Below are 25,258 nucleotides of genomic sequence, written 5' to 3'. Positions count from 1 at the left end.
CACTATTATATATAAAATAGATAACTAATAAGAACCTACTGTAGGGCTTTCCTGGTGGCACAGTGGTTAAGAATCCACCTGCCAAGGCAGGGGACACAGGTTCGAGCCCCGGTCCAGGAAGATCCCACATGCCATGGAGCAACTAAGCCCGTGAGCCACAAGTACTGAGCCCATGTGCCGCAACTACTGAAGCCCCCGTGCCTAGAGCCCATGCTCCGCAACAAGAGAAGCCACAGCAGTGAGAAGCCCGTGCACCTCAACAAAGACCCAACGCAGCCAAAAATAAATAAATTAAATAAATAAATTTAAAAAATAAAAAGAACCTACTGTACAGCACAGGGAACTCTACTCAATACTCTGTAATGACCTATATGGGAAACAAATCTAAAAAAGAGTGGATATATGTATATGATAACTGATTCACTTTGCTGTACAGCAGAAACTAACACAACATGGTAAATCAACTATACTCCAATAAAAATTAATGTAAAAAATAAAAAATAACATAAAAAAATAAAAAAGGAGATGACAACTGAGCAAAGAAAGAATGTGTCATTTGAGACAGCAACCAAGATCCTTAGAAATTCTGCAAAAAGCTGTAATAAAGAGGAAAAAAAATACAAAGAAAAATAAAAAAGAATTGCCAATCCCTGTCAATGGATAGAAGCGAGATACAAGATATTATAGCTAGCAGATGTTAGTGTTGGGATTCACATCCAGATCAAACTTCAAAGCCCATATTTCTAACCGTTTTTAAAAGATGTAGAAATTCACTATTTTAAAAATAACTTGTGTGCGTTAGTGACATTAACAATCTCTGGCACTTCTCCATTAGTTCAGTAATTGTTTTCTTTAAAACTTTTTTTCGCTCTCACAAAACCCCATCTTCCTTTCCCCCAGCGCTCCCATCCTTGTTCCACTAGCATTACATCTCTGTCTTTTTTATCCAGAGGGTTATTTGCATGGAAAGAAGCTATTCACCTCAAGTTGATTTAGATTTAGGGGATCTTTTGCTCAGAAAATTAGTTTGTTGCTTCAACTGCGTACTTAGGATGAATAGAAGCATATACGTTTCATAAAAGATCTCTCAGATTATTTCCATATTTCAGAGTAGTAACTTGTGATGGGAAAAGCAGAAAGGCTTCTGAAGTTCAGCCTGGATTATATAGGAATAAAAAATGAAGTAATAATGGTGACCTCATAGGTTCGGGCAAAAGGGGCTGACTGACATGGTTACATTCTCTGAAGGCAGAGCAGGGCGGTATATTTCACAGGGATCTCTCTTCATCCGCCCAAGCAAGAGTACTGTCCACAGACAATCCTTCTAACCCATTACCCTCCTGTCAACACTGAGCCATTCAGAATGGCATCATTCAGCTTGAGATCTTTTTCTAATTCACCATTTCTTTGTTTTGAGAGGGGAATAAAAAAAACCTCAAAGCATTATTTAACATGCATAGACAATGATTTGAGAAAAACTTAAACTCGATTTGTAGAAAGTACTCTACGATTTCAGTAAAGAAAAGGTCTGTATGCTTAAAGGTCTGTACGCTTAAAGCTCTTTTTTAGTATCCACTTTTTGTCAACAATATTTGACCAACTCTCCTATATTCCATCATTGTAAATAAAACATTTTACCCTAAATAATTAAAATGAGGTGGAATTAGAATTCCATCTAAAAAGAATCTGTAAGTACGCAGACATTTGGGCCTGTTGATATTTTATTAACTAGTAAAGACAATAGAAATGGGAAATCTCTCCTTGCCAAGTAATTCATTGAAAGTCGTAATCAATTTCAAATAAAAACCTCACAGTTTAATTATATCGCTCTCATTTTCACACATAGTAATTATTAGCTCTTTCCTTAATTAATATTTTCAAGATTGCAGCACTTATTATCTACAGATTTTTAAGGTGGTATTTAAAAATATAAGTCCAAAAGAGACGATGCATTCCCACTGGTATTTAGGCTAGTTGCCAGTTTGTCTCCCTTCTGACAATGCTGGCTTTGAACCAGGAATAGAGAAAGGAACAGCTGACATTTGGAAAACAAAACTTCATACTCCACCAATATTTTAAATAATAGCTACAAAAAGCAGAAATAGCAACTAATTTTTAAAATTCAGCCAACATAGCATATCTGGTTAGTGTTCTACAATTCATATTCTACTTTTAAAAATGAAATTCACCCCAAACCCAGTTCTTTACAAACTAAGGAATCTTACTACGATTTAAAAAAATAGCACATGATGATTCTTCCTGTGGATATCTAGTAATCATGATTATTAAAACATAAACATAAATGGCAAAATGTTGATTGTTGATTAAGCTGGGTGATGGATACATGGGGTTGACTGTACTTTCTACTTCTGGTTGTGTTTGTAAAGTTTCATAATAAAAAGTTTTTTGAAAGAAAAATACATAAACATAAGAGCTCATGTTTCTATACTGATGGAACTATTAAAGAGATTCAATTAATTTTAAGTTCAATAAATCTTTAGAAGCCCTAACTAATGACATAGCTCAAGCATTTACCTCTGAAATTCTTATTCTGAAAATGTTAATAAAAGAATTATTGGAGTTCAAGCCCAGAATGCAGTTATCCAAGTTAAAATAGAGCTTCGACAAACATGTCATAATTTTTGAAAAACTAAAAGCTCAGATTCAATGCTAGTCTGTTTTGGCTAAGTCATAATACTAAAGAATATTGAAACTTAATGAGAGAGAAAAAAATTTACCTGGTCAAATTTTACTGCTGCATTAACAGCTTCCTTTTTAAGGTCTTCTAACTCTTGCTGCTGTTCTCCATTGTGAACATTCTCTCTTAAAGAGGTGAGCTGTAAAAGTAAATATGAAGGCTCCAACTGAGCTATACGGTAAGACTATGCCTGACCCATTAAAATAAGCCCTGGGAATTTTCAGAAGGGTAAGAGCTTTACTGTCTTTTACCTGTGCCAAATTTGTTGCAATGCCCCAATGTCAAAATTATAGATAGGGCCCCAAATCTGTGTCCGCAAATGTTTTCAACTTCCTCCCCACACCAAACTAAATCAGACGACTGTCAGAATTGATTAATTTGAGGAACAGCTAATAGAGCTGTCAGTGAGCAATAAAATGACCAGGAGGTAAAGGTACCAACTGGAGAGAGAGGAATCAAAGGGCGTAAATGATACCCAACTTATGTGCAATAGCAATTAGAGGTGAAAAATTCTCTTGTAGCCAAGAGAATTTTTTTAAATGCCAATAACATGAAGGCTGTAATTTACCATCTACAGGTAAATCAGGTGTGCATCAGAGCCATATTTTGGTTTCCAACAGAGAAGACATTTCTCCGATTTGCTAGGAAATTTTTCGAGTGGCTGTACAGATTGGGAGCTCAAACTGGTCAATGGAGACAGAAGAGATATCTAAAATGAAGAGAGGGGGTGAGACAGGGCTTCTGTGTGTTATTGAGAAGAATCCTGGTGGTATGGACACCAAGGGGGTAAAGTGGCTGGGGGTGGTGGTGGTGGTGCGATGAATTGGGAGATTGGGATTGACATATATACACTAATAAGTATAAAATGGATAACTAATAAGAGCCTGCTGTATAAAAAAATAAATAAAATAAAATTCAAAAAAAAAGAAAGAATCCTGGTGGTAGAGTAAATTTACATTTTATCTATGATGCATTTTGTAAAAGAGCTGACTTGGAAATGATTTTTTTCCCCTCTACCTGATCCTTTACCAAAGCATCCTCACCATGTACTTGGTTTCTCTAAACTCTCTTGGATTTGTGGACCCACCAGCAGTATAAGGGCCAAAAGATCAGCAGCCTTACAAACCCACAAGTGAGCAAATATAAAGGTAGGTGTACGCATTTTCCAGTTGTTTCCCATTTTATCAGATGTGTAAAGGTTCACGTGTTTATTGCTGGTTCATTATTTGGTAAAAAGCAGTAAGGGCAAAGACAAGTTAAACATAATATACCTCAAAAAGCATTTTGCTGAGAGGATCCCTACCATTAAAGAGAAGAGAAACGAAGAGAAGGGAGGTAGAGGAGTTAATATGATATGCCCTTCACATCACCCTTCTCTGGGAGACTTCTCCCTCTGCAAGCTTGTAATTCCAAACACTCTCCTTCCTATGAGAAAGAAGGGAGGTTCCATAGAAACAGGAATTTTTTGCTTGTTTTTCTTCAGTAATATATTCTTAAAAACTAGCACGTAGTTCATGCTTAGTAAGTATTTGTTGAATGAAAAAATGAATACTCAATGTTACTGAGATTATAGAGTGATATTAGTGTGAGATCCCACCCCATTTTAAGTTTTCATAGTTTTGAATTCCATTCTATATTACATCTTCCTTTAAAGATTAGGCTTCTCAATTCAATTTCTTCTTCTAGAAATCTATGACTTAAAAGAAATTTAAGGAAATAAAATATTTTAAAAGACTTACTTTCCCTTTGTGACTATAAAATGTAGCTAGAGAGTAATTGAGGTAACTATCCTAAATTACACTTCATTTGGGATAGTCCATTAGTCCCTAATGATGAATGTTATTTTTCACATATATATATGTGTACATATATATCCCAACTTGGTTTTCTCAAGCCAGACTCATCCCCCACTAGTTGGCATTCTTTTTGGCAAGGTGGGGCTGGGAAGGAGAAGTGAAGGAGTTAAATTTTTGGAAATATTTTTTCCAAGAACTTCTACTTAGTAGCACAGTTATAATAGTTACATTCTTCCAGGATAACGTCCCCACTGACTGATTTTCTTCTTTATGGATTATAAACTTGTCCTCAACATAGTTTTGGTATTCCTTTGATGATTTGTATTTAGCTGAATCTGCTACCTAACAGATGCCTGAATATTTAGAATCCCAAAGGCTTACAATATCCTGTGGTTTCAAATTCCTGAGCAGTTGATCCAGCAACTCTCATTTTATTCTTGCTTTCCTACCATCCTAGGAGCCATAGCAGATGCTCATTACAGTTTACCCTCCATTCTCATATGATTAATCCAAGTGGACTTGACAGCAAGAGCTTTTCTTTTTTCTCTTCCTGGTCTGACATCGCTCAAATTATTTTTCTATTGTCAAAATTTCTTTTCATCTACCTTTGAATATTCCAATTTTTAAAAAATAATAAAAGACACTACTAGCAAAATGACACATATACAATAAATTTTAAGAGGAAAATAAAATATAAAATAGGAATTCTTAGGTTCATTAGCTGTATTCATATATGGACCCACTTACTAATTTAGTCTGATACAAAGGTAAAAAGCAGGATGGAGCAAGAACTGTACTGCATGAAGGCAGATTCTCAACTGACTATAGTATTTGCATGGGGCTCATCGGTGCAGAAGATCTAGTGTGTGGAATTAATCACCTGGAAGGAACTGTCAAATCTTAAAAGAAAAATTCAGGTTCACACAATACCTGAATTCAGTTTGGCAAACAAGGTGGCTTAAACTTTTGCTGAAAGTAATTCTAAAATAAAATTGGGCTAATCAATATTTCCACATCGTAGCAACTCTAATCAAGATGTAACATCTTGAGACTAAAAAATAATAATAATAATTCCAAATAAAGGTCAGTTAAGTTTTACTCAAGATTTTTAAGCCATTAAAGGTTCATTTTAATAAATTTGGTATTGTAAAGAAATATAAAATCTGTATTTGGACTATAATACTCTGAATGAAAGTGGATTCTGACACTATATAAAAGAGTATATAATCATTAGAATCAGTCTACACATTTTTCAAGAACACTAACAAGAAGAACCAAAAACTCAAATGACTAAAATTAATCAAACATTTTGCAAAGGTAAACAGAGGAAACTGGGGAGGAGCGGGTAGGGAATAGGGGCTAACTGAAGAATAAAAACTGGCTAATGCATACAGTACAATAATTAATTATACTTCTAAGTAATTATTAAAGCTATTTATTTGGGGAGAGAGTTCTATTTGGTTTATTTCCTTTAATCTGAGATGGTTCAACTAGCTAATCTTTAAAACCTTGCATTTCTGTGTCTCTAAGATTATGTGTATTGATGGTAACTGCAGGTGTGTAAATAAAACACAGCCCTGGGGAGACCAGTCTCCCTTTACTAATGAAGTCAGGGCTAACCAATATTTCTGCATAGTAACAACTGTAATCAATATGTAACACCCTTTTTGAGACTAAAAAAGGTAGAAATTATTACTAGACCATCTCCACTAATGCAACCATTTGTGAGTGAACTTTAGCAATACAACACAACAATAAAACAACAACACAACAACAGCTCCAGTTAACCATTTATTTATCCCTTACAACGTGCCAGGCATAGTGCTAGCGACTGGGTTTACAGCAATATATGGGAAGCTAAGTTTTCTGACCACAAGGAGCGTACACCCTAGTGGTGGAGGTAAGGGATGCAGGCGATAAATGAAGACATAACTAAATAATTTCGGGTGTTGATAAGTGCTATATACCAAACAACAACAAAAAAAAAATTGAGTAACATGGTAGAGAGTAAGCTGAAGAGTTGGTTTCATTAGGGAACTTAGGAATGACTTCTCTAAGAAGGCAGTATTTGAATCAATACCTAAACAAATGAGAAGAAGGCAGCCGTAACAAATCTTGAAACAAGCTTCCAAGCATGTGGTCAAAGCTCCTGAATAGGAAAAAATGTGACATATGTAAGAGACAGAAAAAAGCCCAGGATGCTGGAACAAACTCAGTGATGATGGACAGAAAGCAGGGAGATGAGATCTGTCAGGTAGGCTAGATCAAGAGAAGCCTTGTGAGGAATTTGGAAATGAATTTAATTGTAATGGTAAACTATTCAAAGGTTTTAAGCAGATCATATTAATGCATTAAAAATATCACTTTACACATATAGGTCATTACAGAATATTGAGTAGAGTTCCCTGTGCTATACAGTAGGTCCTTATTAGTCTCTTTTATATGTAGTAGTGTGTATATGTCAATCCCAATCTCCCAAGTTATCCCCCTCCTTCATCTAAAAAAGAGTAGATATATATATATATATATATGTATAACTGATTCACTTTGCTATACACCTGAAACTATAGTTCATTTACAATGTTGTGAAACTAACACAACATTGTAAATGAACTATACTCCAATAAATTTTTTTTTTTTAATAAAGATCACTTTAGTTGTTAGGTGGAAAGGGATTGCAACAAGGCAAGTGTGGATATAGAGAAACCAGTTAGAGATGGCTGTGGTCAACAGGCAAGTGAAATGGTGACTGGGTCAGGGACTGTAGCAGTAGAAATGATGATAATTGGATGGATCAAGGACAAATCTTAGAGGTAGAGCTAACTGAACTTACTGAAGTATGGGGTGTGATGAAAAAAATGAATCAACAATGATTCCTAAGATTTTACTTTTAGCAACTAGATGGAGGATGGTACCATTAACTGAGATGTAAAAGGCTTAGAGGGAGTATCAATAGTTTGTTTTCATCATGTTAAGGCTGTCATGTTCATTAGACATCCATATGTGAGGTATGGAGTTATATACATGATGCTGGAACTTAAGAGAAAGGTCTGGTTGATAACAGAAATCCAAGTCTTATCAGCATATGGCCAGTCGAGAGCTGGTCTATGAAGTACTACCTGATGAGTCTAATTATACTTTCTTAGAATAAGAATATGCTAGAGGAAGTGGCCAGTGAGATAGGAGGAAAACCAGAATCAGGTCAATGGGTATACCAAAACCTAAGGAGGAAAAAATTATTACAAGAAGCAAGGAGTGGTCAAGCTCAGCAAACATTGCTGAAGTACTGAGACTAGTGAGGCTTAGACAAGTTTTAGGTCACTGATGACTTTGATGAAAATTCTAGTCCTCATAAAAACCTGATGAAATGTGAATTATTATTTCTCACTTTACAGGTGAAAACCTTAGCCTTGGGGAGGCTTAGCCCTAACTTCCCCTAATCTTGTTGATCTTAAAGACCATTTTTTATCTTCTATATTACAGCTGCCGTAAGTCAATTTTAGAAGCAAATAGAATTAAATAGTATTTTAAATCTTGCCCGCATATACTATAGACCTTAGTTTTATTTATTTAATATATTGATTGGGAAAGTATTGAACTGTTTAGTCAGTAACTGCAGACATTAAAAAAGAATATGGTAATTATCACAAGTCTCCTTTCTCAGAAGGAAGATAAAGCTCTAAGTACCTGGAAAATATCATTTGAAGGTTCCAAATGTCTAAAGAAACTCTCGGGACATTTGAAGTTAAAACACTTTAGAAGGAAGTCTCCAAAAATACAAAATCAATTGTATTTCACTGAGAAAGAAAAGACTACTTTCTTTACCCCTGATTGTTTTCCTAAGAGTAATACTGCTGAACTCAAAAGAATTCATCTGGAAGAGCATCTTTAAAGTGTTCATTTTTATCCTACTGTTCACAGATGTGTACTGAACAGTAGCAGGTTTGTTCATGCCTGTTGCATTCTTAGAGAAAAAAAGGGGAATTTGGTCCACTTTTAACATTTCCATGTTCATTTCTTTCCTAAAATCTCAAAAGCTAGTAAACAACTAATAGAATAGAGCTATGAAAGTTGGGTTTGTTTTCTTTTTGCTTCAAAATTCTTTACTGAATTTAAATAGATGATATATTATGACTGATCTGAATATAGAGTCCTATTTTGAGTATCTATATATGTTTAAAAATTAGGAAACAGAATTTTTCAGTATATTTTCAGGTTATTTCAATCACACCATAAAACAAAAAGAAAAAGGATCTAAAAATAGGATTCACTACTTTGTAAATTGTGAAAGGCTGATTCAAACTCTCACCCAGGTTGATTCAAAATTGGAGAATACATATATATATGTATACACAAACACACACACATATATATATACACATACATACAATGAAGTATGTTTTCAATCATCTACCATTTAACTACTCTTGAGGGAGGTTGTTAAATCATCACTATCCTTATTTTCTAGGTTCAGAAATTGGTTTAGCCAATGTTAAGAGTTATGATTAGGGTTTTGTTGGTTTTAGATAGTAGTTGGCTAGGAACAAAGAATGCCCAAATCCTGCCCCCTCCTCTCTTCAGGAGCTTCCTGAAGAATACAGTAAATGGGACACAAAGTCATTTTATTTTTAATCACAATCGTACCCATTATGCCCAATGCAGAGTCCTCTGGGTCCCTCGAGCTTAACCTGCAAGTTTATAGGGATCTCTTTCCTTTCCTGAACCAAAAACCTCCACATTAGTCTGCTGAGGGAGGGGGGCTAAGGGGATGAGTGAACCTTACTTAGTTCCTTTGGGAGAAGCAGAGAGCTGGCAGGCACCAGAGTGGACAGGCGCAAGACAGTAGCCTTCTGCATCAGTTTCATACAAGGAAAGAGGAGGAGAGCGCCATAGATACAGGACTGGCTTCCCCATCTCCTCCGGGCAGTGGTCTGGTTCCCTATGAAACGTGCCACAAACAGGGGCCCCCGAATAGGATAGAGTTACATGGGTAGCTGTTCCTTTCTTCAGTGAGAGAAGAAAGGATGGGAGAGGGATTTTCCCTCGGCCCCTCCCCCATGATTAGCCAGCAATAGCTCTCTTGCCTCTTTGCTCACTCTGTCCTCCGCCCAGAATGCCCAGCCCAGTTCAACCTTTGGAAATTCCACTATACTTCAAGGTCCAGCTTAATACCTAGAATTCCTAAGGTTAGGACTGGAAGAAAAATTCTGTTCCCCAAATTTCACCCACTTGGAGTTCTTAGTGCTTTCAGCACTGTCACCACACCCCTGACACTAGGGTTGTGGCAATCCCCCTTTAGAGTTCTTGTCCAAGTGTGGACAAAACTCTTGACTATTACTAACACACTTGCTGACATTGTTACAAGCACTTTACCGAATATTAGGAGAAAACAAAATAGAAATTAAAAATCTTAATGTATCAAAATAGTCTGGAGACTTCCCTTGTGGTCCAGTGGTTAAGAATCCACCTTCCAATGCAGGGGACGTGGGTTCAATCCCTGGTAGGGGAACTAAGACCCCACGGGCCAGGGGGCAACTAAGTCTATGTGCCGCAACTACTGAGCCCGCACGCCACAACTAGAGAGAGAAGCCCGTGTGACAGAACTACTGAGCCTGCACACCACATTGAAAGATCCCGCATGCCACAAATAAGACCCAACACAGACATAAATAAATAAATAAATAAACAAACATTAAAAAATAAAATAAAATAGTCTGGCTTACAAAATCTAAAACATCTTCACTTGAGCACTGAAAAGCTGGCACGAAATTTGCAATCTCCTGGACTGCATCCCATATTTCCCAGCTTTTTGTCTGTCTCTATATGGCTGGTTCCATCTTAACACTGACCACCAGGAAACTGCCCTCTAAGATATGTTAGGTTACATTAGGGCTGAAACATTCATATTTCTTTTTGTCTAGAGCTCACCTAGGGTTTGCTGTCAGTTGTAATCCTTAGATATATGTATTCTATTGGTAATTGATGCTTGGAATGACTTAGTCAATCCGTGAGACATTAATTACATACAATAGTTGTCCCCAGCATAGGTCTAAAATTATAATACAGTAGGCTAATCTAGGCTAAGGTAACAAGCACCAAAATATCTGTGGCTTAACACATAAGAATTTATTCTAATTCTCATTCACTCAAAGTTTTCTGTGGGCCTGGGAGTTCTCCCCAGAAGCTCCCATCCAGGAGCTGACTCAAGGATTCAGTGTACTTTCTCCTTATGTCCCCACATTCTCAACACATGGCTTCCAAGAAGGAGGACAATGAAGATTGCACAGGGGTTTTCCCCTGTCTCATCACAGAAACATCACACATGTGCAGAAACTCATGGTCTGTTAGCTAAAACTAGTCCCATGGCCCACCATAGGGGTCACACATAGAGATGGTGAGCACCAAATAACGCTGTTACAAATAGACCAGGGGCCCAAATTCAACGCCTTTCAGAGGCCAGGAAGGTAACAGACATGCGAGGCTTCCCCATATAATAAAGAGCACAAAATTTTACACAATTTGAGTTTACTCATTTTCAAAAAACATTTATCTTCATAAAATTCTAAGTTTAATGAACTTCTCCAAAACATAGTCAGAGAATTCTGGGACAAGAAGAACTTGCTAACACAACAATGTCTCCTCATTCAACTCCAACTCCAGGCTCATCACCCAAACTAAGCAGTTGCTGGGATGAAAAGGCAGGCAAATCATGGGAGTAGGAGCCAGGGACCAAAGTGGTGTTCCCTAGCCTCCAGGGCCCTGTGAGTGAAGGATCAGCAAAATAAAGTCCCCAGGAAGGATCCAAAAGGAACAGTGCCCAGGAAGAACTTGTCATTCTATTAGCTGTAAAGTGATACCTCATTGCCATTTCATCTTAGTTTATTTATCTTAGTGTTTCTTTTTAAAATATGTTGTGAGACATTTGCGTATGTTACTTTCTCATGCCCATTTTTCTGCTGTCTTGATTTGCTTTGTTTTATCATATTGCCAAAATCAAAAATGAACAATAGGGAAATTTTTCAGAAAAGCATATTCCCATATGTTGGGAATATGTTCCAAACATTGCTGTTAAATATACATTTTTGTCACCTTTTTGGAAAGTAATCTGACAAAACCTATTAATTTAAAAATACAACTGCCCTTCTACCTAGCAATCCTATTCCTAGCAACATATCATAAAGGAATCAAATACTAGTTTATAAATCTATATGGAAAGGGCTATTTACAGATAAATTGTTCAGAGTTGCAAGGAACTTTGAAAACCAAATGAATGTTTTATAGTTGGATTCATTATGGCTAAATAAATCATGGTATATCCACAATGGAATAATATGCAACCCTAAAACAAATACATTAGAGCTGCCCCAGTTGACATGAGGATTTCCATAAGATACTGATTAACAAGAACAGTAAGAAAAGTGATCTCATTTTTGCAAAGCCATGGCCAAAAACCCTCCATACATATATTGGTATTGCAACACAAAGAATGTTGAATTTACCATATGATCCAGCAACTCCACTTCTGAGTATATACCCAAAGGAAATGGAAAAAAAAGGTTATCAAAGAGATATATGCACTCTCATGTTTATGGCAGCATGATTCATGAAAGAAAAGGTATGGAAACAACCTGTGTCCATCAACGGATGAATGGATAAAGAAGATATGGTTCAGCTAACAACATACTCAGTCGTGAAAAACTGAAAACTATCCCTCTAAAATCAGGAACAAGATAAGGATGCCCACTCTTGACACTCTTATTCAACACAGTATTGAAAGTTCTAGCCAGAGTATTTCAGCAAGAAAAATAAATAAATAAATAAATAAATAAATAAATAAATAAAGGCATCCAAATTGGAAAGGAAGAAGTAAAACTGCTACTATTTGTAAATGACATGATTTATAGAAAACGCTAAAGACTCCACAAAAATTGTTAGAAATAATAAATGGATACAGTAAATTTTCAGGGTAAAAAATAAACACACAAAAATCTGTTGCATTTCTCTATGGTAACAATGAGCTAGAAGAAAGAGAAATTAAGAAAATAATCTCATTTACAATCACAAGTAAAAGGATAAAATACCTAGGAATAAATCTAACCAAGGAGGTGAAAGATCTGTACACTGAAAACTATAAGAGAATGGTGAAAGAAATTGAAGAAGACACAAATAAATGGAAAGATATTCCATGCTCATGGGTTGGAAGAATTAACATTATTAAAATGTCCATTATTACCTAAAGCAACCTATAGATTCAATGCAATCCCTACCAAAATCCCAAGGACATTTTTCACAGAAATAGAACAAAAAACTCTAAGATTTATATGGGATACAAGATACTCTGAAGAGCCAAAGCAATCCTGAGAAAAAAAGAACAAAGCTAAGAGGGTCACACTCCCTAATTTCAAACTATATTACAAAGCTGTAGTAATCAAAACAGCATGGTATTTGCAGAAAAAACAGATACATAGATCAATGGAACAGAATTAAGAGACCAAAAATAAACCCACACATACATGAACAAATAATTTATGACAAAGATGCAAGAACATATAATGGAGAAAGGAGAGTGTCTTCAATAAACAGTGCTGGGAAAACTGAACAGCAATTTTTTCATGCAAAAAAATGAAAGTAGACCACTATCTCACATCATACACAAAAATCAACTTGAAATGGATTAAAGACTTGAATGTAAGACCTGAAACCATAAAACTCCCATAAGAAAACAGGCAGTATGCTCTTTGACACCAGTCTTAGCAATAGCTTTCTGGATATATCTCCTTAGGGAAAGGAAACAAAGGCAAAAATAAACAAATGGCACTACATCAAATTAAAAATCTTCTGCACACAAAAGGAAACCATCAACAAAACGAAAATACAGCTTACCTAATGGGAGAAGATATTTTCAGATTATATATCCGATAAGGGGTTAATATCCAAGATATATAAAGAACTCATACAATTCAACAACAAAAAAACCAAACAACCTGATTTTAAAAGTGGGCAGAGGAGTTGAATAGACTTTTTCCAAAGAAGACATACAGGTGGAAAACAGGCACGTGAAAAGATGTTCAACATCACTAAGTATTAGGGAAAAGCAGATCAAAATCACAGTGAAATATCTCCTTGTGCCCATTAGAATGGCTATCAGAAAAGCAAGAAATAACAAGTGTTGGTGAGGATGTGGAGAAAAGAGAACCTTCATACACTGTTGGTGGGAATGTAAATTGTTGCAGCCAATATAAATTGTAGCAGTATGAGGATTCCTAAAAAAATTAAGAATAGAACTACCATATCATCCAGCTGTTCCATTTCTGGGTATTTATCCAAAGAACAAAAACATTAATTTGAAAAGATATATGCACCCCTATGTTCATTGCAGTATTATTTACAGTAACCAAGATATGGAAACAACCTAAGTGCCCATTAATGGATGAATGGATAAAGACGATGTGGTAATACATACAATGGAATACAACTCAGCCATAAAAAAGATGAAATCTTGCCATTTGGGACAACATGGATGGGCCTTGAGGGTACTATGCTAAGTGAAATAGGTCAGGCAGAGAAAGTCAAATACCTTATGATTACACTCATACACTGAATATAAACAGCAAACAAAGAAAAACCAAAAATAAATGAACAAAGCAAACCAAACAAAAACAAGCAGGTAGTTACAGAGAACAGAGTAGTGGTTACTAGAGAGGAAGGGGTCAGGGGAGGGCAACGTGGGTAAAGGGGATCAACCATACGGTGAGGAATGGAAACTAAATTTTTGGTGCTAGCACTGTACAGTGTATCAAGAAGTAGAAATACAAAGGTGTACACAGGAAATTGACATAGTGTTATACACCAATGGGACCTCAATTAAAAATTTTAATAATTAAAAAATGAACGTGTATATATTTACAATGGAATACTATTCAGCCAGGAGATAAGGAAATTCTGCCATTTGTGACAATGTGGATGGAGCTTGAGAGCATTATACTTAGTGAGATAAGTCAAAGAAAGACAAATACTCCATGATATCACTTACAAGTGGAATCTAAAAAAGCTAAACTCATAAAAACAGAGTAAAATGGTGGTTACCAGGGACTGGAGAGTGGGGAAATAGAAGGAATGTTGTTTTAGGTACAAATGTGCAACTACTAGATGAATAAGTCCTGGAGATCTAATGTATAGTATAGTGATTACGGACAACAGTATTATATCATAAACAACAAACTTGTTAAGAGACTAGATTTTAATTATTCCCAACACAAAAATGAAATGGTAATTATGTGACTTTTTTTTAACATCTTTATTGGAGTATAATTGCTTTACAATCTTGTGTTAGTTTCTGCTTTATAACAAAGTGAATCAGCTGTATGTACACAAATATCCCCATATTCCCTCCCTCTTGCGTCTCCCTCCCACCCTCCCTATCCCACCCCTCTAGGTGGACACAAAGCACCAAGCTGATCTCCCTGTGCTATGCAGCTGCTTCCAACTAGCTATCTATTTTACATTTGGTAGTGTATATATGTCCATGCCTCTCTCTCACTTCGTCCCAGCTTACCCTTCCCCCTCCCTGGGTCCTCAAGTCAATTCTCTATGTCTGCATCTTTATTCCTGTCCTGCCCCTAGGTTCTTCAGAACCTTTTTTTTTTTAGATTCCATATATATGTGTTAGCATACGGTATTTGTTTTTCTCTTTCTGACTTCCTTCACTCTGTGTGACAGACTCTAGATCCATCCAACTCACTACAAATAACTCAGTTCCCTTTCTTTTTATGGCTCAGTAATATTCCATTGTATATATGTGCCACATCTTCTTTATCCATTCATCTGTTGGTGGACATTTAGGTTGCTTCCATGTCCTGGCTATTGTAAATAGAGCTGCAATGAACATTGTGGTACATGACACTTTTTGAATTATGGTTTTCTCAGGGTATATGCCCAGTAGTGGGATTGCTGGGTCATATGGTAGTTCTATTTTTAGTTTTTTAAGGAACCTCCGTACGGTTCTCCATAGTGGCTGTATCAATTTACATTCCCACCAACAGTGCAAGGGGGTTCCCTTTCCTCCTCACCCTCTCCAGCATTTATTGTTTGTAGATTTTTTTGATGATGGCCATTCTGACCGGTGTGAGGTGATACCTCACTGTAGTTTTGATTTTCATTTCTCTAATGATTAGTGATGCTGAGCATCCTTTCATGTGTTTGTTGGCAATCTGTATATCTTCTTTGGAGAAATGTCTATTTAGGTCTTCTGCCCATTTTTGGTTTGAGTTGTTTGTTTTTTTGATACTGAGCTGCATGAGCTGCTTGTAAATTTTGGAGATTAATCCTTCGTCAGTTGCTTCATTTGCAAATGTTTCCTCTCATTCTGAGGGTTGTCTTTTCATCTTGTTTATGGTTTCCTTTGCTGTGCAAAAGCTCTTAAGTTTCATTAGGTCCCATTTGTTTATTTTTGTTTTTATTTCCGTTTTTCTAGGAGGTGGCTCAGAAAGGATCTTGCTGTGATTAATGTCATAGAGTGTTCTGCCTATGTTTTCCTCTAACACTTTTAAGTGTCTGACCTTACATTTAGGTCTTTAATCCATTTTGAGTTTATTTTTGTGTATGGTGTTAGGGAGTGTTCTAATTTCATTCTTTTACATGTAGCTGTTCAGTTTTCCCAGCACCATTTATTGAAGAGGCTGTCTTTTCCCCACTGTATATTCTTGCCTCCTTTATCAAAGAGAACGTGACCATATGTGCATGGGTTTATCTCTGGGCTTTCTATCCTGTTCCATTGATCTATATTTCTGTTTTTGTGCCAGTACCATTCTGTCTTGATTACTGTAGTTTTGTAGTATATTCTGAAGTCAGGGAGCCTGATTCCTCCAGCTCCGTTTTTCTTTCTCAACATTGGTTTGGCTATTCGGGATCTTTTGTGTTTCCATACAAATTGTGAAATTTTTGTTCTAGTTCTGTGCAAATGCCATTGGTAGTTTGATAGGGATTGCATTGAATCTGTAGATTGCTTTGGGTAGTATGCTCATTTTCACAATGTTGATTCTTCCAATCCAAAAACATGGTATATCTCTCCATCTGTTGATATCATCTTTAATTTCTTTCATCAGTGTCTTATAGTTTTCTGCATACAGGTCTTTTGTCTCCTTAGGTAGGTTTATAACTAGGTATTTTATTCTTTTTGTTGCAGTGGTAAATGGGAGTGTTTCCTTAATTTCTCTTTCAGATTTTTCTTCGTTAGTGTATAGGAATGCAAGAGATTTCTGCGCATTAATTTTGCATCCTGTTACTTTACCAAATTCATTGATTAGCTCTAGTGGTTTTCTGGTAGCATCTTTAGGATTCTCTATGTATAGTGTCATGTCATCTGCAAATAGTGACAGCTTTACTTCTTCTTTTCCAATTTGGATTCCTTTTATTTTTTTTTCTTCTCTGATTACTGTGGCTTAAACTTCCAAAACTATGTTGAATAATAGTGGTGAGAGTGGACAACTTTGTCCTGTTCCTGATCTTAGTGGAAATGGTTTCAGTTTTTCACCATTGAGAACGATGTTGGCTGTGGGTTTGTCATATATGGCCTTCACTGTGTTGAGGTAAGTTCCCTCTATGCCTACTTTCTGGATGGTTTTTATCATAAATGTGTGATGAATGTTGTCAAAAGCTTTTTCTGCATCTATTGAGATATCATATGGTTTTTCTCCTTCAATTTGTTAATATGGTTTATCACATTGATTGATTTGCATACATTGAAGAATCCTTGCATTCCTCAGATAAACCCCACTTGATCATGGTGTATGATCCTTTTAATGCTGTTGGATTCTGTTTGCTAGTATTTTGTTGAGGATTTTTGCATCTATCTTCTTCAGTGATATTGACCTGTAGTTTTCTTTTTTTTGTGACATCTTTGTCTGGTTTTGGTATCAGGGTGATGGTGGCATCGTAGAATGAGCTTGGGACTGTTCCTCCCTCTGCCATATTTTGGAAGGGTTTGAGAAGGATAGGTGTTAGCTTTTTTCTGTTTGATAGACTTTACCTGTGAAGCCATCTGGTCCTGGGCTTTTGTTTGTTGCAAGATTTTTAATTACAGTCTCAATTTCAGTGCTTGTGATTGGCCTGTTTATATTTTCTATTTCTTCCTGTTTCAGTCTCAGAAGGTTGTGCTTTTCTAAGAATGTGTCCATTTCTTCCAGGTTGTCCCTTTTATTGGCATATAGTTGCTTGCAGTAATCTCTCATGATCCTCTTTATTTCTGCAGTGTCAGTTGTTACTTCTCCTTTTTCATTTCTAATTCTACTGATTTGAGTCTTCTCCCTTTTTTTCTTGATGAGTCTGGCTAATGGTTTATCAATTTTGTTTATCTTCTCAAAGAACCAACTTTTAATTTTATTGATCTTTGCTACTGTTTCCTTCATTTCTTTTTCATTTATGTCTGCTCTGATCTTTATGATTTCTTTCCTTCTACTAACTTTGGGGTTTTGTTTGTTCTTCTTTCTCTAGTTCCTTTAAGTGTAAGGTTAGGTTGTTTATTTGAGATGTTTCTTGTTTCTTAAGGTAGGATTGTATTGCTATAAACTTCCCTCTCAGAACTGCTTTTGCTGCATCCCATAGGTTTTGGGGTCATTGTGCTTTCATTGTCATTTATTTCTAGGTATTTTTTTTATTTCCCCTTTGATTTCTTCAGTGATCTCTTGGTTATTAAGTAGTGTATCGTTTAGCCTCCATGTGTTTGTATTTTTTACAGAATTTTCCTGTAATTGATATCTAGACTTATAGCATTGCGGTTGGAAAAGATACTTGATACAATTTCAATTTTCTTAAATTTACCAAGGCTTGATTTGTGACCCAAGATATGATCTTTCCTGGAGAATGTTCCGTGAGAACTGGAGAAGAAAGTGTATTCTGTTGTTTTTGGATGGAATGTCCTATAAATGTCAATTAACTCCATCTTGTTTAATGTATCATTTAAAGCTTGTGTTTCCTTATTTATTTTCATTTTGGATGATCTGTCCATTGGTGAAAGTGGGGTGTTAAAGTCCCCTACTATGATTTTGTTACTGTTGAGTTCCCCTTTTATGGCTGTTAGCATTTGCCTTATGTACTGAGGTGCTCCTATGTTGGGTGCATAAATATTTACAACTGTTATATCTTCTTGCATTGATCCCTTGATCATTGCGTAGTGTCCTTCTTTGTCTCTTGTAATAGTCTTTATTTTAAAGTCTATTTTGTCTGATATGAGAGTTGCTAGTCCAGCTTTCTTTTGATTTCCATTTGCATGGAATATCTTTTTCCATCCCCTCACTTTCAGTCTGTACATGTCCCTAGGTCTGAAGTGGGTCTCCTGTAGACAGCATATATACGGGTCTTGTTTTTGCATCCATTCAGCAAGTCTATGTCTTTTGGTTGGAGCATTTAATCCATTTACATTTAAGGTAATTATCAACATGTATATTCCTATTACCATTTTCTTAATTGTTTTGGGTTTGTTATTGTAGGCCTTTTACTTCTCTTGTGTTTCCTGCCTAAATAAGTTCCTTTAGCATTTGCTGTAAAGCTGGTTTGGTGGTGCTGAATTCTCTTAGCTTTTGCTTGTCTGTAAAGGTTTTAATTTCTCCATCAAATCTGAATCAGATCCTTGCTGGGTACAGTAATCTTGGTTTTAGCTTTTTCTCTTTCATCACTTTAAATATGTCCTGCCACTCCCATCTGGCTTACAGAGTTTCTGCTGAAAGATCAGCTGTTAACCTTATGGGGATTCCCTTGTATGTTATTTGTTGTTTTTCCCTTACTGCTTTTAATATTTTTTCTTTGTATTTAATTTTTGGTAGTTTGATTAACATGTGTCTTGGCGTGTTCCTCCTTGGATTTATCCTGTATGGCACTCTCTGCACTTCCTGGACTTGACTGACTATTTCCTTTCCCATATTATGGAAGTTTTCAACTATAATCTCTTCAAATATTTTCTCAGTCCCTTTCTTTCTCTCTTCTTCTTCTGGGACCCCTATAATTTGAATGTTGGTGAGTTTAATGTTGTCCCAGAGGTCTCTGAGACTGTCCTCAATTCTTTTCATTCTTTTTTCTTTATTCTGCTGTGTGGTAGTTATTTCCACTATTTTATTTTTGAGGTCACTTATCCGTCCTTCTGCCTCAGTTATTCTGCTATTGATTCCTTGTAGAGAATTTTTAATTTCATTTATTGTGTTGTTCATCATTGGTTGTTTGCTCTTTAGTTCTTTTAAGTCCTTGTTAAACGTTTCTTGTATTTTCTCCATTCTATTTCCAAGATCTTGGATCATCTTTACTATCATTACTCTGAATTCTTTTTCAGGTAGACTGCCTATTTCCTCTTCATTTGTTTGGCCTGGTGGGTTTTTACCTTGCTCCTTCATCTGCTGTGTATTTCTCTGTCTTCTCATTTTGCTTAACTTACTGTCTTTGGGATCTCCTTTTTGCAGGCTGCAGGTTTGTAGTGCCCTGCAAAGTTTGGTGTCTGCCCCCAGTGGCTAAGTTTGGTTCAGTGGGTTGTGTAGGCTTCGTGGGGGAGGGGACTGGTGCCTGTGTTCTGGTGGATGAGGCTGGATCTTGTCTTTCTGGTGGGCAGGACCATGTCCAGTGGTGTGTTTTGGGGTGTCTGTGACCTTATTATGATTTTAGGTAGCCTCTCTGCTAACGGATGGGGTTTTGTTCCTGCCTTGCTAATTATTTGGCATAGAGTGTCCAGCACTGTAGCTTGCTGGTCGTTGAGTGGAGCTGGGTCTTAGTGTTGAGATGGAGATCTCTGAGAGAACTTTTGCTGTTTGATATTACATGGAGCCAGGAGGTCTCTGGTGGACCAATGTTCTGAACTCGGCTCTCTCACCTCAGAGGCACAGGCCTGACACCTGGTCGGAGGACCAAGACCCTGTCAGCCACACGGCTCAGAAGAAAAGGGAGAAAGAAAAGAAATAAAATAAAATAAAGTTATTAAAATAAAAAATTTATTAAAAATAGAAAAAATTTAGAAAGTAATTAAAAAAAAAAAAGAAAAAAAGAAAAAAAAGGACAGGCAGAACCCTGGGATAAATGGTAAAAGCAAAGCTATACAGACAAAATCACACAAAGAAGCATACACATACACACTCACAAAAACGGAAAAAGGAAATATATGTATATACCTATATTTTTTAAAAAAAGAAGAGAGCAACCAAATCAATAAACAAATCTACAAATGTTAATAAACTCTAAATACTAAACTAAGATAAACATAAAACCAGAAACAAATTAGATGCAGAAAGCCAACCCCAAGTCTACAGTTGCTCCCAAAGTCCACCGCCTCAATTTTGGGATGATTCATTGTCTATTCAGGTATTCCACAGATGCAGGATACATCAAATTGATTGGGGAGATTTAATCCACTGCTCCTGAGGCTGCTGGGAGAGACTTCCCTTTCTCTTCTTTGTTTGCACACCTCCTGGGGTTCAGCTTTGGATTTGGTCCTGCCTCTGCGTGTAGGTCGCCTGAGGGCATCTGTTGTTTGCGCAGACAGGATGGGGTTAAAGGAGCAGCTGATTCGGGGGCTCTGGTTCACTCAGGGCGGGGCGAGGGAGGGGCACGGAATGCAGGGCGGGCCTGCGGCGGCAGAGGCCAACATGACATTGCAACAGCCCAATACATGTCGTGTGTTCTCCCGGGGAAGTTGTCCCTGGATCACGGGACCCTGGCAGTGGCGGGCTTGCACAGGCTCCCGGGAGGGGTGGTGTGGAGAGTGACCTGTGCTCGCACACAGGCTTCTTGGTGGCGGCAGCAGCAGCCTTAGCGTCTCATGCCCGTCTCTGGGGTCCGCGCTGACAGCCGCGGCTTGTGTCCATCTCTGGAGCTCGTTTAGGCAGTGCTTTGAATCCCCCCTCCTTGCACACCCGGAAACAATGGTCTCTTGCCTATTAGGCGGGTCCAGACCTTTTCCCAGGCTCCCTCCCGGCTAGCTGTGGTGCACTAGTCCCTTCAGGCTGTGTTCACGCCGCCAACCCCAGTCCTCTCCCTGGGATCTGACCGAAGCCCGAGCCTCAACTCCCAGCCCCCGCCCGCCCCGGCGGGTGAGCAGACAAGGCTCTCGGGCTGGTGAGTGCTGGTCGGCACCGATCCTCTGTGTGGAAATCTCTCCACTTTGCCCTCCACACCCCTGTTGCTGTGCTCTCCTCCGTGGCTCCGAAGCTTTCCCCCCCACCACCACCCCCTGTCTCCGCCAGTGAAGGGGCTTCCTAGTGTGTGGAAACCTTTCCTCCTTCACAGCTCCCTCCCACTGGTGCAGGTCCTGTTCCTATTCTTTTGTCTCTGTTTTTTCTTTTTTCTTTTGCCCTACCCAGGTACATGGGGAGTTTCTTGCCTTTTGGGAGGTCTGAGGTCTTCTGCCAGCGTTCAGTAGGTGTTCTGTAGGAGTTGTTCCACATGTAGATGTATTTCTGATGTATTTGTGGGGAGGGAGGTGATCTCCACATCTTACTCTTCTGCCATCTTGAAGGTCTCCTTCAATTATGTGACTTTTAGAAGTGCTAGTTAAGGCTATTGTGGCAATCATAGAGCAATATACAAATGTATCAAATCAAAATGCTGTGGACACAATGTTATTTGTCAAATATATTTCAATTTAAAAAAAGCTTACTCCCTTCTATGCATACTTCATAACTAATGATGCCTCTTCCCAGTATTTGTGAACCAAACCGTGTTATTGATATGATGTCAATATTAAAGATTACCATTTGCATTCATGTGTCAGGCACTATGATGGATGCTTTACTTAAACCTTTGCAATAATCCTTCAAGGTAGAAATTATTATCCACATTTTATAGGAAAATACAGGGTTTATAAAGGGTAAGTAACTTTCCCAAAGTCATGAGACAGAACTGAGAGTCAGAGAAACTGCATTCTTTACGACATTATAAGTTTCCCATGTAAATAAGTATGTACCTTAACGTCAAGTAATAACTAGCCTTAAGATATAACCCTAAAATGTACATAGGCAAATATGCAAAATAGATTACCTAAAAGTGGTTAAAATTTGGAGCTGGAGTCGGATGGATACAAGTCCAAATCCTGGTACCATCCCTTAGTAACAGTGTTGCTTTGACAAAGTTATTTCATTTCTGAAGCTTCAGTATCTCATTTGTAAAATGATAATATTGGAACCTACTTCACTATCTTATAGGGTTGTGGAGAGAATTAAGTGGGAAGTATGTATAAAATGCTCAGTATAGGACTTGGAACCTATGCATTCAATAAATATTAGAAATTATACTTTTTATCATTATATTCACTAAAATATAGAGACATTGGGGGTGGTGAAATGTATTAAAATGTATTTATTATCAAAATAACTAACGTTAAGATCTTTCATTTCTTACAAACTGACATACGAGATACTCAGAAAAAATAGTAACATTATCTTTATCTTCTTCTCCACCTAGGTGTTAATACATCCAATTCTCTTTTCTTTTTCTTTTTTTAATCATCAGTTGTTAAGAAATGTTCTCCTTTCTTCTTTTTCTAGAGCTCCAAGAAAAATATTCTGATTGCTTTGTCACAGGGACCTATTCTCATATTAGCAATTTAACTCTTCCTGGATAGGTAAGCGTTTTTTGTTATAATTCGCTTTTATTTTAAAAATGTTTCAGTTAACTTTTACTCCTTTTCTCATTATTTGCTATGAGAATATCCCTAAAAGTTAGTGGAGTGCTACAAACTCTTTTAAAACTCTTGAATATATTGCCATAATGCTTTCCAGAAAGAGTGAGGGTGAAATTCCCGAGGCATTATATGAGAATGACCCCTTCCCTGCACCGCTGCCAATAATATCTTAGAAGTAAAAATTCTTTTTAATTTGATAGGTGAAAAAATACACTTTGTTATTTTAACTTGTATTTTTTTCAATATTAGTAAGATTGATTTTTTTTCATAGTTTTGTTTTGTTTTATTGTCTTTGAACTTATTTGTGAATTATCCAATCAAGTTCTTTTGTACTTTTCCACTTGGATTTAGTGATTTTTATGTTCAGATTTATCACAGCACTTTACACATTGCTCATATTTTCTTTAACAGGTGGTAGGTGTTTTAAAAGTAGGCAAATGTGTAATATGGTGGTAGCTGTACAAAAAGCTTGAATGAACAAAAATTAGAAGTATCTGTGCCAATGCACATAAATTCAATAAACATTTATGTGTGTCTACCACGAGGAAGGTGCTGTAATGCCCCATTCAGTATAAAACGCATTCTCTGCTCTCAAGAGGCATCTAATCCAGTTGAAGACTCAAAACAGAACAGAATAAAAAGCTATAAGAGATGTGATTTGAAAAATAATTAATGATCAAGTAAGCAAGGCCTACTTTAGGGTAGGGAATGATCATTGTGATTTGTGTGTCAGGTAGGTTGTACTAACAGGTAAGGTGGGACTTGGGTGGTTTTGATGAAAGGAAGAAATGGGAACAAAGCAAATAAGCGGGTATATCATTTTGAGGATGTCATGAGAAAAAAGTAGAGATCAGGATTCATATGCTTTTCTAGGAAACCATGAATAGATACCTCTGCCATGGAGGAAAAGACCTTTAAGATCTATCTAAAGAGTTTAAGTTTTAATAAGCTTTCATCATTGTTGCAAATATGAGGCCTGGTTTTAGCACTAACTTGGTATCAGCTATCGTAAAGGTTTATCCGAAAATTTTCAAAAATAAGACCTACTTTATTATTTCACTGCTCTTTAGACCTATTCTCAGATGAAAGATTCCCTCTCAATTCAATGGGACATTTGGGGTCCAAATGTAAAGCTGACTTCTATTACGGTATCCAGTAGTAATCATACCAGTTTATTTGCAGTGGCAAAGTTAAGAAACCCTGCTGCAGAATGGCTTGAATAAGTAGGGGAATATTTTTCTCACAGGACAAGAAATCTGGAGATGGGGGAAGCTTTTGGCAGTGGTTCAGAGGCCCAGCTATTTCAGGACCAGTATGTCTCTGATTCTCCAGCTCGTCACCTCATTGTCACAAGCTTGCTGTTACAGCTCCCAGTATCATATTCACTTCCATGACAGGGTGACTCTGGCCAGGTCTTTTCTTAGTATAAGGAAAGCAAAAACTTTTCAGGAAACCCACAACAGTATTATACTGGTTTCTAATTAGCCAGAACTAAATCACACAACCTTTCCTAAATACAAGGGAAGCTAGGAAAGCATACAGTGTAGGGAAAAGGGAGTTGAGAACTGATGTTGAAATAGCCAGCCTCAGGCTCTGCCATAGCAACATTACATGAAGGAAAGACCAAGAAATTATTTCAAGACATGGAAGCTTCATGGTTAGCACTGCAGTATCACGGAAGAGAAGAATATGGGTAAGAATGCTCAGTAACTCATATTAACAGCTTTCCAATTTGGGGTGAATAAAAAATAAGTGTAGAGATTCAGATCATTCTTGTGTAGTAGAGCTAAGTAGAATGAGAGTGCTGAATGACCAAATATTTAAAGTCTAAGGTAGCAAAGACCAAAGAAGTTCTTGAAACGTTTTTATTCTTTGTATTTTTAAGTGAGTTCAGTGTTGGCAGAAACCCATCACTGATATCCTACATTATTGATGGGGATATCTGCAAAGAGGCAGATGTTTTGCCAAGAAAGGGAATATGAATCATTGTATCTAATAAGATGAGAATTTTAGGAAACAGTCTACATAGCTCATGAGTGAAACTAGCAATTAATCTTGACATGTTTTGTAAAAGGTTTGGTTGCTTAACATTTCTCCCAAGGAATTTTTTTT

Source organism: Balaenoptera acutorostrata, chromosome 2, assembly GCF_949987535.1.
Source record: "Balaenoptera acutorostrata chromosome 2, mBalAcu1.1, whole genome shotgun sequence".
Classification (NCBI taxonomy): Eukaryota; Metazoa; Chordata; class Mammalia; order Artiodactyla; family Balaenopteridae; genus Balaenoptera; species Balaenoptera acutorostrata.
This window is presented reverse-complemented; position numbering follows the sequence as displayed.